Source organism: Nomia melanderi, chromosome 1, assembly GCF_051020985.1.
Source record: "Nomia melanderi isolate GNS246 chromosome 1, iyNomMela1, whole genome shotgun sequence".
NCBI lineage: Eukaryota > Metazoa > Arthropoda > Insecta > Hymenoptera > Halictidae > Nomia > Nomia melanderi.
Window position 1 is genome coordinate 28359543 of NC_134999.1, and position 14239 is coordinate 28373781.

The following is a 14239-nucleotide window of genomic DNA, read 5'->3' on the forward strand; positions in this document are numbered from 1 at the left end:
TGCGTTGAAAAATGAAAAGTGGGAGATCTCCTCATTCGATTAGCTACCAATAAGTGTTAAAGTAATTTTCGAGCTTGCGTTATGATTTCTAATACTTCTCGAGACATAATCGTCAGGTATGATATTAAAAACATTTGTTTATTACCAACAGTGCCATAAAAGAAACATTACTGCCTTTCTTTAGCACGAACGTTGGTTAATAGTTCCTGTTACGTTTTCAAATTATTAGCAATTATAATTTGTCAATACGGTCGCGTGAGTCAGGTCTCTGTGTCTAATACAGTATGTTAATATCCACCTTTGTACCTGACCTGCCTTACGTGCACCATTATTGACGGATAGTTATCCTAGTTCAGCGTAATGCTCTCGGACGTGAAAACTGCAACTTCTTGACGTCCAATTTTCACATCTTGAGATAAAAAAATATGTGACTAAAGAAGTCCTGCCTTCCAACCACGAATGTATCTTTACAGAAAAAATTTACGTAATTAAATTACTCCGGTAATTAGATGAAGCTGAGTAATTGTATTACGATATTCATTAATATTTCTACAATAGTTTTAAGTTAAATACTTAAATTGTATAAGCAATATGTTCTGTTAAAATATCTACGTAACAAAATAATATTTTAGTATAAGTATAAAATTGATAAATGTATACCTCTTACGATAATTTATTATATTTGGTACTCGCATATTTGTAATTAGAATAAGAAAGAAAAAGAAGTATTGAAGAATTTATGTAAAATTATAGAAGAATTTGAAAACATGAAAATTAACCAACATCTCTTTTTATATAATTTTAATGAATTAGAAATAAAATGGTAGTGAATTATATTTTATCAAGCTTTGTATTTGACAAGTCCTCTAAGATATTTATAGAAGTGTTTAAATAATTTAAATTGCTTTTATTCCTTGTTTACCAGTATCTCTACGTCATGGTCACAATTAGATGACGAAGCAGAAATTACAAAGTCAGTATGATAGTTACAAATGTCCTAAAAATTGTAGCAATTTACTCGCTTTATCTGTGTTGGCATAATAGATGCCTTACTAATGCCGCAATTTGTGATTGTGTCTTTCCAAGAAACAGCGTTATCAACCACTGGATTTTCAAATGTGTACCTCTACGCAACAGCGTGTCACATTTTCAGAGAAATTTAAATTTAATATATAATAATTTTTTAATGAAATCATATGTTTTTTAGAATTTCGTAACTTCTGAACAGAAATTTATAGAGATAAAATAAAACTGCGAATAGAAAGCGTTGATAATATTGCACTTGGGTTGCTGTAAAAGTTTTGGGAAAGCATAAGGAAAATTACAAATAAGTTTGAATAGTTTCATTGTTTGTCGAAATATTTTCCTTCAACATTAACACATTTTCCATTGTGTTGTATTAGCAGCTTTCAAACCGATAAATGTGACGCTTTACGAAAATAAACAACTGAATGGTAAAGGTAGGAATGGAGGTTTTCTTAAACTTTTGCAGCAATTTACGTAATGCAAGTGTAAACCGATAGAATTAAAATCAGAAACAATAAATATACGTAAATGTGAAATGAAAGGGACAAATCAACTGATTCAACGGAATGTCGTATTCTCTTATGGTAACATTTAACCGTTGCATGTGATCATTCTGTTCACCTTCTACCTCAACTTTCACTTGTTTTCCATCGCTATGCATCTGCTAAAAGAAATATGTATTTTTAACATGAGCACCAATGACCATACCACGTTTATGTTAATAAAATAACGTTTTTTCCTTAATTACCATTGTTACATATTATCTTTCATTTTTCTTAAAAATACACAGGTTTCTAAATCATGAAACAGTCATTCATTTAGTTCATGCTATATTATGACATTGTTAATTGTTACTAGTAAAACAGTTAAAATTGAAGAATATGGTAAATTGCGAGAAAGAATTTGATCAACACAAACTAATTCGAAGTTAGATTTATATTTAAATTGTTTCAATTAATATTGAATAGTTAGGAACAGAAAATATATGCAGAAACTAAACCGATATCGCATGGTTTATAGTTTCAAAATATAATACAATTTTAGTGAGTCAGATTTTAATATTTTCTTACGCAGAAATGTTACATTAAAGTCATCCACTTATTCACGACTTAAATTATATTTAACATCTCTTTCCAAGACAGTTTGTAATTAATTCGTAAAATTGAACCTGAAACGGAAATGTACTTATCCAACTTCATTTTTTAAAACAGTTTCAGCCAACAGAGTAACTGAGGAATTATTTAAGGAATGTGGATAGAAAATATCAACTTTGTTAGAGTTAAAAATAACTTTTAATGTGGAAATAACTAATATTTTGGTACCAAATACAAATTGTACCTTGCATCAACGTTAAAACGTAATTTTCGAACAGAGAAAATAAATATACTGAATAACCATTTGTTATAACATCGTAATTATCAATGACATTTAACGTCAACCACGTTGATTTATTTCATCACTATAGACACACTACCTGAACGATCAGACATGATAAACACGATTGACCTCATACAGGTTACAATAGGTAATTAAATATTACTTATCTACATTGTTTTGCATTCAATGTAATTTTGCAACAATGCGAGTACGTGGGAATATTATACAGGATGAGCCGAGAAAACTTTTACAAGTTGTTTTACTGAGATCACAGCAGGTATCGATTTAACTTCTTCCAGTTGTAAGTTCGGTTACATGAGAGATACTGCCCATCACTTGTTACTAAAAGAAAGAGAAAAAATGAGGAAACTTATAATGGAATTCGATTATAATAGAATTTTAAATCTGTTACATTATAATAGGTTTCTATTGTGGCAGAATTTTAAATTTACTACATTAGAATAGAACTTTAAATTTCTTATATTAGAATAGAATCCTTTTATAATAGAATTTTAACCATAATAGAATTCTATTCTAATATAATAAAATTAAAATTCTATTATTATAGAACTTATAAAACATCTAAGTTTCATAGCTTGTGTGGTAGAAGATTATTCGCCATTTTTCTTGTACTATTAAAAATATTTATTATTCAAAAAGAATTAAAGAGAAATATTTTAGTAATCCTACTATAAAATTGCAGTAATGCTTACAGTTTGTGTAAAAAGAAACGGTATTTACTGTTTCTTAAATACAATATATCAAAACATTCACGGACAAGACAACTGTGACTGCGAACAACGAATTACAATAAGCAATGTTCTTTCACAAGATAATACAATAAAAAGTTGTTAATTGTTATTAAAAATAGTAGACTTTAAGCTACTGTCTGCATCTATCAAACACATTCACATTTCAACGCACGACTTGAATTCAACGAGGTGTCCGTGAACGTAATATAGTGTCAATATTTTTCACTTTATTGCACTTAAAAACACATGCAACCTTGTTTTATTATTCATACATTCAACTAACTCAAGTTCATTTGGTTGACACGAGGAGTGAAAGGAAATAACAAGCAGAAGAGAATTGTAAAAATAGAAGTATAAACATATACCTTTCGGTCAAGATTTAACCCAGACCATTCGGACTATATTTCATGGTTCACGATCCTCAACAATTTACAAAATCACGAAAATTTATGAATATTTAATCTCTCAAGCGATTTTTGATCTTTCGAATTTCGAATCATTTCCTGTATATATATGAACACTCAAACAAAAACTTACTCATTCCAATCATAAATCGTCCATTCTTGGTCACTACAGAATGAAAACGAATAAAACTGTAAAAGCGTTATTCATGGGCCACCATATTAGATGTAAAAACTAATTATGTATGTTTTTTAAATAAATATAGTGCCTGTTTACAGAAGAACTGCTCAAATTTCCCAATAGCTTTTATGTTTTTATTTCCTCCTTGAAACAAAACTGGATAATCTCAAGATAAAATAACAAAGAAACGTTTAAAACTACATTCTCTATGTAAAAAAGATTGTTACGTAAAAGAATTTAAATTTCAAACAAATTACCTGACATCGTACTCTCGAATTCCAACCGGTAGACTTCATTTATTTTTTACAATAACAAGTGCAAATCTTTTCTCTACTTTACGTTGCAATAACACAGAAAAGCAAATTATGTGGATGCCGAGTATAGTCGATTGCGTTGAAGCGTTAATTTGTAAATGATTGAAGAAAAAGGTAGTAAATAAATTTCTACATTTAATACTGTAGTAATAGATCAATTCTTAGAATTGGAACACGTTTATAGCGGTGTCCGAACTATTCGTGTCACAACCTGATAGAAGCGTAACTAGTGAAACGAAGACCACATATTCCCCTCACGTGGCAGGAATATCCGGAGACGAATGTATACCAAAGATTTACCACGTGACTACTTTGAAGTTCATCTTTGTTCCCAGAAGTGAAGTAAAAGTTCCGGGGGTAGAGAATAAAGCTTGATACATACTGTTCGTCCGCTCTCAGTCCACTCATAATTCTTTCCTTGTTCATTGCCTTCAATGAACAAAGACAGAGCGAGATTGAACCGAAATAGTGAACGGAATTCGTAATGTGAATACATCTGCCCCTCGATTTACGCGGACTTTTTTCACGTAAGTCTCTTTTTTACGAGGTAAATTAGAACACTATTTATGAGATAGTTCTTATACGCGATCTTAACACAAAACGTACCGCGACCGGTCAAATTACCGGTTTTAAAATTTGATTTAAAATTTTGTATTGATCGTTTCGAATTTCACTTTGAAAGGGTAAAAACACCTCTTGAAAAATACAAACTATTTAAAATTTCAACTTTTCGAAAAATTTTATTTCGTACTTTTATAGATGTGAAAGAACAATGTATTTGTTATTGAAACTTCTTTTCATTTTCTCTTATCATTCTCACGAGAAAGAGAAATTTTGTACGAACAAAAAATTGCAATATATTAGGCTTGACTTACTCTATTTACACACAAAGTTTCATAATTTGTTGAATTTCCAAGTTCGAATTTTCCTTGCTACTTCCGATACACAATGTCAGGAATATTGGTACGATCTTAATGCCGATATTAGGCCTGGAAGTTAAAACCGAAATAATATTAACTCCTTTTCAACTGTGATCGATACACTGCTATATTCTTAATAATTTATTGAAGAAAGATAAAGATTCTAAGCACCTTCTATGTCTATGTTTGCTGTAAACTAAAATATTATTCAATTTTTGTGAATACAAATCGAATATTATTCTTATCGATGATTCTGGTTCTAATTAATAGAACCTCAATATTACTCAGTTTTTGTGAATACAAATCGAATATTATTCTTCTATCATCGATTATTGTAGTTCTAATTAATAGAACATCAATATTACTCAGTTTTTGGAAACACAAATCGAATATTATGTTTCTGTCATCGATTATTATAGTTTTAATTAATAGAATATTAATATTACTCAATCTTTGTGAACACAAATTGAATATTATTCTTCTGTCATGAATTATTAACTTTTCATAAATTCTGTATACTATATTTGAAAAATTTCCGGATTCGATAACTTCGCTCGAACAATTCAGGCGAACGTTCTGAATGAAAACTACTCACGGTGAACACCGAGTAGGTAGAGTACACGCGTGTAACCTGCGGACGATACAACACGGCTCACCCTGAACCGCAGATCCATATCGTATCCGCTTGTCCTATGCGCGGCGACCGCGATGCAGCGCACGGGCACACCGAAGGTCCTTTTACTGCTGCTTTTAAACCGTCCGTAACGGCGAACGGTTCTGTCCGTCACAGCGCGCGCCGCGGCTGCCACAACATCAAATCAGTCGTAAAAAAGGCCCCCACGTGTCAGCCTGGCTGGAACTGCAATTTTTAAACCAACACGCCGGCAGCTGCAGTTCCGCGCTCGAACCTTTTGACGGTCTAAGTTCTCCGTGGGTTATTAAATCGCTGGTTTATTGCACGGCTCCCACCCTAACAAAAGGGTACAAGTGTTCCCTGAAACAAACGAAGATGTTTGAGAATGTAAATTTAAGAACCCTATTTTCTTTTTTCCCTCCTTTTCTTCCTCTTTTTACACTCTTTATTTTTTTCGTTCATTCGTTCGTTCGTTCATTCGTGACCGAGCGCGCTTCCTTTTCGGGGAAACGAAGCCGGGGTTCGTGACCAAACGAACGCCACCGGAGAATCTAATTTTCGGAGGATGAAGACTGATTCGTATTTTTAAGCTGTGACGAACTGGGTTTATGCGCTTCTTAATGCCAGGACTACCGAGCGTTTGAGACGGTTTTGATGTTATTTCTTACTGGAATTATAGGAGTCGGTTCCATTTAGGTTTGTTTTTGAGATATTTATTACGTCGTGTAATTGAAAGTGTTGGTTATGAAAATAATATTGTGTGCGGATACGTAGAATTTGGTGATTGTAAAATCGGAAAGCTGGATATAGGTGAACGCAGGTAGATACATTTATGACTGATCAACAATCAACAAAGGGGTGTTTAATCCCCATCCCTTTCTCATTTCCTCGAATTAAATTATGTACTGCTATATAAATACAGTTATGACGAATATAATTAATAAATTATAACTAGTATTGAACGATATTTACTGCATTCAATGATTTCCTTAATCGTGCATTGACAGTTAATTAACGTAATTAATATTGTTAATCAAATTAATTAAATTAATAATTCGGTATTATTTTGCGTATAAATTAAAGCAGTCACTATATATGACGATTAATTTCGTTTAATTACAAGTATTAATCAATTAATATACACCACTGACAATAAATAAAATGAGAGAACTTATACACAAAATATAGTTTCATCATTATTGTATTTAAATTTGATTATTCAACAATTAAATTTAATATATTATGAGGTCCCACAGTAAAAAGAAAATAATTTATACTTTATTATATCCTTACCTCCTTACAATTTTTCTGAATATTAACATTTTGCAGTACTTCAAACTGAACTAACCAAAGGTTCTAATTACATGACAGAAAGATTGAATAACGTTTGTCACCTTTTCAAGCCCTTGTAACCAAAACTTGCATTAAAAGGAAGAAAGCGTTGAATTACTTTTTTGAACTATCACTTTCCTTTATCAAACCTGTTAAGCTTATATATGTAATATTGCTTTTGCTTAATTATGAGAACTAGTTCTGCATACTTTTGACCGGCAGTGTACATGTCAGCACGAAGTTCCGAAAAAACGAGTAAGTCTTAAACGCGTCTCAGAATATTAAGAGGAGATAAGTTTCATGGTCAACTCGCTCCGGGGAAACCTTTCATTAATAAAGCGATTTACGTAAAGCGAATCAACTTTGTGAAACGATGGAGTGATAAAAGCCACCGATTCTTGAAGTAAGTTCTGTTCGCAGATTAAAGTAAATTCGCTATTCTATTTAATTCAATCCTGTCTCCAGATAACAGCCAGATCTATACTTAGATAACTGTGCCTTAGTACAAAGAAAGGAGAGATCTGAGTTCAACTCGGGGAACGTTAAGATAACCATAAAATCATAAAGGATGTCTATCTACCTGGGTTGTTAAAGACTGCCTAGCACCAAGAAGTGATATCAAATAAGAAATCATTGGCTAAACATTCTATACGAAAGTTGAAGCAATATTAGACACCAAATTAGATGATAATAAAATAATTATAATTTGTTAAAGACTGGTGATATTATATAATTTTCTTATATTATTATGAATCAATTATCTTTTACTGAAATCATAAGGTAAATGATATACAGGGCAACCTATGAAACATAGAAAAAATTTAGGGATGATTTCAATACTAATTTTAATATTTTATAATTAGAAGCTAGTTTTATTTGATTTTGTTGAAACGAAGTATCCAAACATTGCAAAAGAATATTGCATAACGTTAGTAAGTAATGTTCTCAGAAAGATCGAAGCAGTTTTCAAAGCAAGAAGTAATTATAGCATATACTAATTAATAAATCGTTTAACTTCGCAGCCGTTTATTTCCATGCCTCTTTCTTTTAAATAAAACTTAACACTGAATGTACCACGACCGGTATAACGACCGGTTTTAAAATTTTATTTAAAACTCTGCGTTTGTCTTCGTTGATTTAACTTTTACCAATTCTTATATTGTCCGTTTAATCAGTTTTTCAATATGTGCCTTTCCTCTTGTTTCTAATTGTAGTAAGAAAACCTCACCGTTTAACTTATTTACCTTTATTTTCCAACCACTCATTTGATTGGTTACGGCAGGAATAGATACATTCAATGTGTCGATACGTTTAGTGTTAAATTCTGTTGAAAAATAAGTATGCAATTTAACTTACAACAATGATTATTTACACCTACTCAAGTTTCATACTTCCAAAACAAAAATTCTGACTACACCTTCCAAGAAAAATATGTCGGGAACGCGTGAATGAATTTATGAGTCACTGTATGACTTCGTAATTTAGTGAGGACGAACTGTTTAGACATGTGCGTTATCTGATAGAACGTGCAAATGATTTCTGTCCTTTAACACGATAACCACCAAGTCAGTCGAATTTGGGTGACACAATTTTTGTATTAGTTTAAAAAATGAATTTTCATAGTGATTTATTGAACAAACAAAATTTTGTTAACATCTGTAAAATACACAGCAAGTTAAGAAATTGTGGCTAGGATGGTTCGTAACGTTTTATTTTCTGTTTTGTTAAGTAAATTACTGTGAAATCTCTATTAATTATATTCGTGGTCCACGTCGATTAGAGTCTTATGTTAATTATCTAGAAACTCAGTATTTCAGATTCCTAACACGTTCGCTACCAGCGTTGTATATTTGTGATGACCATAAACCTATATTTTATATAAGGAAAATTAAATTAATTCTATAAATATTGTTATTTGAAGTTACAAGCTATGGCATTATATGCAGGAACTCAGTGACTCATTTTAGTTTCATGTTTTCAATATTTCGATTAGAACATTTGTTGGATTGAATTAAATATTACAATTGAGAAAATCGTCGTCGAAACAAACGCTGATGCCCAACGTGTTAAGTTATATCTCAGCATATATACGATCGAACTTTGCAAACATACTTTGTAAAGCTTCTTCTCGAGTTTTCATTTATCTGAGCTATTAATCTCGCAATTAATATTAGAACTACCACACCCGTCATAATGACGAGTTCCAGTTCTTTTATATCGCAATGATTAACGCGTTGAATGCCGCACGATTTCGTAGACCAAATACATAAAATGGAAAAAGTAGAATATTAAATCATGTAATTGAATTGCATTATCGTGGCATGTTCGTCTAGCTGAATGTCACCACATTAGGCAACATTATTTATAATGTAAAAATGTTTTCAAATAATCGTCTTTTAATTGAGCTAACTATAGTAATTCGTGGTTGGGAAGTGACCACCATGGCATTCAACGTGTTAATATCTCAAAAGTGTTAAATATAAGAAATGATTTTAAAAATAAATAACTTCTCTTATATGTAGATATATAGATATATAAAATATTACAATAAATATACGAAAAAGTCAACAGAAATGTATCGTTACAATTTGTATAATGGTTACATAATAATCCTATTAAACGCTCGGTAGTTCTACCGTTAAATCGTGTAATCCAGATATATTATACTTCAATTTTCCATTGGTTACAATAATTGTAGCAGTGTTTGTACACTTCATTTCAACAGAATCAAATAAAAATACCTGTATAAACTTTTTAAAAATTTATTCTGATGTATTAAAATCATCCCTAAATTAGTTGCTATTCTATGAAAGAAGGGATAGTTGCTGCACCTTTGCCGTTGTCTACCTGAATCAACAAATTTTTGCCACACTAAGAAACTAGCGGTACTGGGGTTTCTTATATGGTTATTTATTGCACTCAGTGACCTTCTATTCGAGATGGAGTGTCAGCGAAAACCAGTAAAAATATAATTTCTCAAAATCGTATATTTTAAATAAAGCATGTATTATCAATTGTCATAAATAAATAGATTCTTTAATCATTAAATTGTAGATATTCGTGAATATTCATGTACTTGTATTTACAACTTTCATTTTCTTAATTAAAATGACATTTTTATATATCATTTTTATGATTAAGCTACAGACGTATGAAATGCAGTTATTATTGAATTAAATGTATAACTCAAATTGCACATTTTTCAATAAAATTCAATGAATATGAATTTTCTATTTATCATAAAAAGAGAAGGAAACCTGATAAATACTACTAAAAATTGTTTACTATTTAGATACTACGTAGTATTTCAATATTCATATACTACCCAATAAATTAAACAATTGAAATTGTGATTGGTATCATTCTGTACTACCTAACCTATTTTCCAAGTACAATACTCGCGGAAAAAGAAGAATATAAAAATCGAAATTCCGATTTCCATGTGCTTATGATACTTCCGCTCATTAGGAACAGTTAAATAAGGGATATAAAAGTGAAAAAAAGGAAACGATGAAATCACGGTCGGTCGCAGACCAAGGAAGGCTACTAAAACTATTTGCACGCAGCATATACGAATGATATAGGAGCTATAAAATTAATTGATCAACTGGTTTGACCATTAACCGCAATTCCGATTAGTTACTTTCACAACGTTGACGCTCGTTACCGTTACAACGTGTAATTACGATGCCATCGGCGGTCCGTGTAACTTTGAAACGTGACGGAGGTCACTCTCGCGCACCTCTGAAATGCAAAATTCGAGTACGACTTTTGATCCCGAGGTGATTGCCAAAAAAAACGGAAGACACGAACTAGACGTTCCCCGGAATTCATCACTTTTCGTTTTTATCGCGCACCTCGTTCAATGTGAGTCAGCGTCTTGTTGACTTCGCATGATCAGCTTACACAACGACTTTTACATTGTAATATGCAATTTAATCAATCAATATTCAACTTCTCAGTTTCGACGACTCAGACTTGCTAAAATAGTATTCGGCGTCGGGCTTCATTATTTCGGGTGGCGAAAAAATTATTTTCGTTGGTAAGATTACGATTATTTACGTTAATTGTGTTTTATTGTGGGTAGACTGCGAATTTTTATGGATTTATGTACAATTTAGAAAGTCATAATTCCACGGAATGAATACACCATATGAATGATGTAAAATATCCAAGGTGTACTGCTTTTTTTATAGTATTTGTTAGAAAAGACTAGTTTCTGTCGTAATTCCATTCTTCTAATTGTAATTTAAAATTTGAATTATGCATAAAAGTCCGTGGTGTAGTTCTGGATTATGTATAAAATTAAATAAACTAATAGTACAAGTACTGATTTTCTAAGCTGATTTGAGATTCTTTTTTATGATTTCGTTAATTTGTGTATAATTATAGTCCACCACATAATAATATATTTTTTCCAGACTTCTAATATCTCAGAAATCTAATATATAAAAGTATAAAAAATGAAGGAATAAATTTTATTTTATAATATATCCTAGATTTTTGACAAATATAATGATGAAAGAATAGAATAACTGCATTAATTTAAGGAATCACGAATAAAGAATTAAGTTCCATTATAAATAATTCATTTGAAACTGCATCATATGACTACACAATGTAAAAAAAATACTATCAACAGAAAACTGTTTAGTATTAAATATTTTACAATAAAAAACGTAAAATAAATAAGCAAATTAGTATAGTTAACCTTAAATATTTAAGACATATAAAATCATACATTATAAAACTATGTAACATGTATATGTTTTTCACGAAATCAGAGTTTCCTTGTTCGTGTCAATATCTCATTACATCAACTTATTTTTATTGTGTATACTTTACATTTCAGTTTGTAATATCTTAATATAAATACTTTATTATAATTTTATAACGGTCTACAGAAGTATTGACACGTAGTTTTATTAGTTTATAGATGTAGAAATAGCATATACTTTTACTTCTTCAAAATACATCGAGGTCACCGGAGTAATTAGAAGCAGCACGAAACGATTTTCACGGGAGCTTCAATGAATCACTTGGTTTACGATGAGTTCCTCCTGAACTTTTGATCGCATTATTGAAATGTGTCACGATGATGACATCCTTTCAAGGAATCATTTGAGAACCTTGTTCGTGCTTTATCATCGATAAGACGATACGTATAATGGTCATAAACATTTACGATATCAACAAGAAATGTGGCTACTTCATAATATTTAAATTTGAAAGTATAATTTGATGCAGTCTCACCTGAGAATCCGAAATGAACAGACGTGTTTATGCGAAGCTATCGGTTATCATTGTATTGTGTACTTGTGTATCCGTTCGCTCGCAGTTAGTGTAAGTAAGTGACAGAAGAACATGCCGTTTGGCAAGTTCAAACTTCAAATGGCACAAAAAGGTAACCTCCAACTAAAACTCACCAAAACTGGAGAGAACTACTCTGTTAGCCAAAAAACTGAGAATAAATTCAATAAATACGACAAACCCAATGGAAACTAACGAACTGTCAGAAGCAGTAAAAGCGATACAACGAAGAAACAAAAAATCAGTGAAACTGTTAATTTATTAAATGAAATATACACGCAACATAACAAGTGGCTAAGCAGCATATCGGTTGAAAATCCGTTTAGCATTCTGACAGAAGTGAACGAAGAAACTACAAGAAGCACCACAACGGTAACTGAAAAACCCCAATCAAAAGCCCCACCAGTAACATGAAGTTCAAATCATCGAGTCCCTCATAGACCTAATGAAGAATATAGCTAACGAGAATTTCACCTTAAAATAACTAAAAGACAACCATGCCAATGTGCAAGTCAACACCATCGAGGTCTACAGCAAACTTACTTTGGCCTTGAAAGAAAAGAATGCAGACTTTTACACCTATCAACCGAAGAAAAACAGAAGCTACAAGATCGTACTTAGAGGGATGAATCCTAGAACGAACACCAGTGCAATAAGTAATGAACTTAAAGAGCTCTACCACCAGGTAAGACAAATAAATAATATGAATAAGCACGACACGAAGCAACCGTTGCCGCTATCCTTCACTGAGCTCAAGCTTGGAAAATAACAAAGAAATTTCTAAAATAGATAGACTGCTTAACACTACAGTATCTTTCGAACCTCCCTGAGCTAAAAGAGACATTCCGCAATGTATTCGTTGCCAAACATACTAAATTACTGTAAAGGTCACACTAAAAATTATTGCAATAGGACCCCTGCATGCGTTAAATATACAGGAAAACACTGGACATCGAATTGTTCTACTACAGGAAAAATAAATGATGTTAAATGCTACGACTGCCAGGGAAACCATCCTGCTAGTTATAAGGAGTGCATAATGAGAAAACAGCTACAGCAAAACTTTTCCCCAGACTTAGACACAAATCAATTGCACATAATTCAAAAATTCTTCAAACCAAACTGTGACTTCAAATGACAACAACATTTTCGTAAGGACCCACTATAATGTAGAAAGGAACAAGACGTACGCTCAAGTAATTAGAACTCACAAAAAGGAAGAAACAGTTGCAATCACTGTAAACGATGAATCATTATTTAACATGTTAGCAATAGAAAAACTATTAATAACGTCAACCAAAAATACAGAACTAATAACTAATATGCTCCTACAACAAACCCAACTATTAACTCAACAATCACAAAAAATTAATAAAACAATCGAACTTTTCACATGCATGCTAAACAATAACAATAAACAACAATGGACATATTGAAAATAGCAATTTGGAACGCAAATGGGTTACAACAAAGACTACAAGTGTTGAAATTATTTTTACACACTAAGAACATCGACGTAATCATTATCGCGGAAGCTCATCTTATTACAAAAAATTATATTAAAATTCCATATTATAATGTATATGATGGCAAACACTCACCCGGCAGTGCACGCGGCGGATCAGCGATGATAATCATTAAACAGGATATTAAATACTTTGGTCAATGCCTGATCGCCGATATACACGTACAAGCTATCACCGTAAATATAAACACTGCTCAAGGAAATATTACAATATCAGCTATCTACAGTCCTTCAAATAAAAAAATATCTGTGTAACAATATGAAAGTTTTTTTAATTCATTGGGGAACAAATTTATCGCTGACGGCGATTATAATGCTAAGCATAACCTATGGGGCTCCAAAATAAATTTACCACGAGGAAAAATTTTAGAATATACAATACGAAAACTTTCATTAGATACAATTACAACTGGTGAACCAACATACTGGTTGACGGCACAAGAAACACTCCAGACCTACTGCACTTT

The 14239-nt window shown here is 31.7% G+C and overlaps 1 long non-coding RNA gene across 1 annotated transcript; it reads right to left on the minus strand.

Moving 5' to 3' along the window:
• Window positions 1–2352: 2352 nt before the first annotated feature.
• Window positions 2353–14239, minus strand: LOC116428536 (uncharacterized). Its single transcript, XR_013001467.1, has 4 exons — window positions 13849–14239; window positions 5567–5965; window positions 4927–5040; window positions 2353–2745 (listed from the first exon to the last, which is right to left on the minus strand). It is a non-coding gene; the product is annotated as an uncharacterized LOC116428536 (long non-coding RNA).